General features: G+C 35.0%; 1 long non-coding RNA gene across 1 annotated transcript; it reads right to left on the reverse strand.

The window, feature by feature from the left end:
- Window positions 1-1676: 1676 nt before the first annotated feature.
- Window positions 1677-2843, reverse strand: LOC140054238 (uncharacterized). Its single transcript, XR_011846496.1, has 3 exons — window positions 2774-2843; window positions 2384-2481; window positions 1677-1755 (listed from the first exon to the last, which is right to left on the reverse strand). It is a non-coding gene; the product is annotated as an uncharacterized lncRNA (long non-coding RNA).
- Window positions 2844-3242: the final 399 nt, after the last annotated feature.

Here is a 3242-nt window from a genome sequence, read left to right on the forward strand (position 1 = left end):
TTGTGGGTTACACCATGGAGGTAAACATTATAATTATTTTATAACTCCTCAAACGTAAATCAATTGTATGTTATAATGTAACTACCTGTACCTTTGATATGCGATATTATGGATCTTTAACTATTTTTAATTTTTTTCTTTTTAAAGCATAAACATAATATTATTTTGAACGAGCGGTTCAACTAAAGGCCCTATTACTAAGTACAGTGATTGCTACATCTCAACCAATAATTATGAGAACAACTTACAAGCATGAGCAAATTTTAATATAAAAATAAATAATTCTAGGCCTATATTTGTGGCCTACCGGTACGTTTCAACAGGATTATTCAAAATTATACCATACATTCTAAAAACTTTAAAAAATTTTAAAATGTTATTCTACATGAACTGCTTTGCTTCAGTGAAGTTGTACAAAAATATCTCTGATTGCACCGCCGCCCACAATCTTTCACCGTAGATATTCGTCAAAAAGACACCATGCATTATGCTGGCCTACAAGCCTTTGTACAGGCTATTTGACTATCGTGTCGGTGTAAACTAAACAAAAACTTTCTTTATCTTAAAAAAAAATAAGCGAACAAAAAAATAAGCGAACTAAACCTTAGCGAACAATAATTCATAATTCTGGTTTACAATGTTTTGCCCTAAAACTCAACTTAAAACGGTTTTTACTTACTAAAGTCGTTAAAGATGTCGCTCTTTTCTACCTCGGTTGACTTAAATAGTGGACTGCACCCCAGTCATTTCGTGGGTTTGGTTCAATCGCGATAACATCAAAGGACTAACCAAATTGTAATTGACGAATGGGACACAACGTCTGTGGTATTCAATTTATGCAACACATCTGATGATGAATTGTACTGTGCTGTATTGTTTTCATTATTGATGCATTTATACGAGGGGTTATTGTTAAGGTTTCAAAGACCGCATCCCATTTTTACCCTGACGTTTTAAACTATGCAGACCAGTACTGGCAAATGATATGCCTAACTCATGCCTAACCAATCCACCTAGTTTCTTAAGCTTGTACTTTCCCCTTTTTTTGCGGGACAAATAACCCCTGTGAAAATAATGACAACGTCCTGATTGTTTTATAACTATTAACTAGTGGAGGTATACTCTCATATCTTATCAGAAAAAAGACGTGTTTTCTCTATGATCTCAGCTACAAGGAAAAGGCTTCGCCTTTCTAATACATTTCAATTAATATTCTGCTATTCCGAAGAGGTATCAACGCTGTTTGGCATGTGTTGCATTTTGAATTTCTTCCATGCTGATTTTACCTAAAAAGTATACAAATATAAATGCTGTAATTAGCATAAATATTGGTTCTTGTTCACCTGGGCGTAAAGAAGTATTGGACGTGGCGAAGATCGGTAACTAACAGTATTTCTATGCATTAGTGTGTCTACCTCACTGCCTTCAAGTCACATGCTAACTAATGTTTTTCTTATGTAAACCAGCACAAAGTATAGAAAAGAAACATTTGCTTTTATATTACAATATTCTAATTATTCCGGTTGATTTTTCAAAATATGAGACACGTGAATGGTTAGTTATGTCTTAGCTTTAACTTTTCTCACCTCTTTGCTAAGAAAACACTGTGTAAACCAGATCAAAAATCCTTGAAAAGACGACGAAAAAACAAACAGGTATTGTAACACGATGCTGTTGTTAAAGAGTAGGAAAATACCGAAGATCCAGGTTAACCCAACTGCTGGTGTCAGAAGAAGAATTCTATACAACAGCGTTCTAAAATTTAAATAAAAATGTTATGTGTCTCGTCTAGTTATTTAAAATCTCTTTGCTTGCAAATTGTTGCAGTCACTATTCAGGGAAAAGTGGGACTCGTGTTCCTTGATCAAAGTCATACTTGCAAGATACAGTCAACTTCCTAGACTGATTGAGGCACTCCTAATTCGATCTGGGAACTGGGCATCACATCAACTATTAAAATTGTCTAAACAGGCTGAGCGCGAATCATCGATGATGATGGCACTATGGGTTTTTTCCCGAGAGAAACTTAATCGAACATTATCTCTTACAGCGTTTATTTATTTATTTTATTTAACCTTATTTTAAAAAGGGGTAACCCTAAACAGCGTATGCGGACAATCAAGGGGCCCTCTTGATGAGTTATGATAAGTGTCTGTGTGTAGACTGGACCGACGGTTTATAGTCCTTATCCAAGAAGATCGTTCTACCACCATGGCAAGGTATTACCATGGACCTATAAATTTATAGGTCCATGGTATTACGGTTAACCTGTCTTAACCGCTCACTTGCATGCGTTCAATTTGTATTAAAATAGCCATTCGTTGGATTGCTTACTTTGAGGGAAGAGTATTAGGAATTCTTAACTATACCACTGTTTACTTACCTTATCTGCTGAAGTTTACTTCTCTCATCATCATTTTGAATACTTTGTGACTTAGTGTACGCAACATACCCTACGACACTCAGTTGAACGGTTACAATCTGAAAGCCAAGTTAACCAGTGTAAATGTAAAGAATATGGTTAGAATATAGAAATGTTCCCGCAACTAAAAGTCTCTCTCCTACAGATATTTCTGGCCTCAATGAACTTATACAGCTGTATCTGTAATGCAGATAAAACATATACCACAAACCCAGGTAAAAGAGACATAATTTAATTAAAAAATGTATGACAGTTATATAATTTATACTATACATTCAGTTAATTGCTATCTATTTTCATACTATAAATAAAATTCTTTCTGTTTAAAAATTATAATAAAATAATGTTTACCAATATTGTGAAAATAACGGGACCTATGAATGTCCATGTCACGCCATTACTAGTGTTTAGCCAACAACTTAAAAAAATAAAAGAAAACTAGTTTCATTACACCTCTCACTAGAAATAAATATATTTATAAATGAATGTGTAGCCGATCGGTTAGTGGCTAGAACCGTAGCCCATAGCCTTATGGCAAGGGTTCAGGTTCGAGGCTCACTCATCGCTCCATGGTTATAGCCTAGTACAACCGTCGATACGAGTAGAGGGTTGTGTACTGTACTAGTACACACATCATGTCGCCGACAGACGAACAATGTTGTTGGCAGCACCGAAAGTTGAAGCATGATAGTAGAAAATCTAAGTCCATAGCGCATTCAGACGACATGATTTGTAAATAAATAAATTCTATTACGATTAATTATGGAGGCATAACACAGATTCTGTGGTACGTTACGTAGGCATAAAGCTCTATTTTGTA

This window comes from Antedon mediterranea, chromosome 7 (genome assembly GCF_964355755.1).
Source record: "Antedon mediterranea chromosome 7, ecAntMedi1.1, whole genome shotgun sequence".
Lineage (NCBI taxonomy): Eukaryota > Metazoa > Echinodermata > Crinoidea > Comatulida > Antedonidae > Antedon > Antedon mediterranea.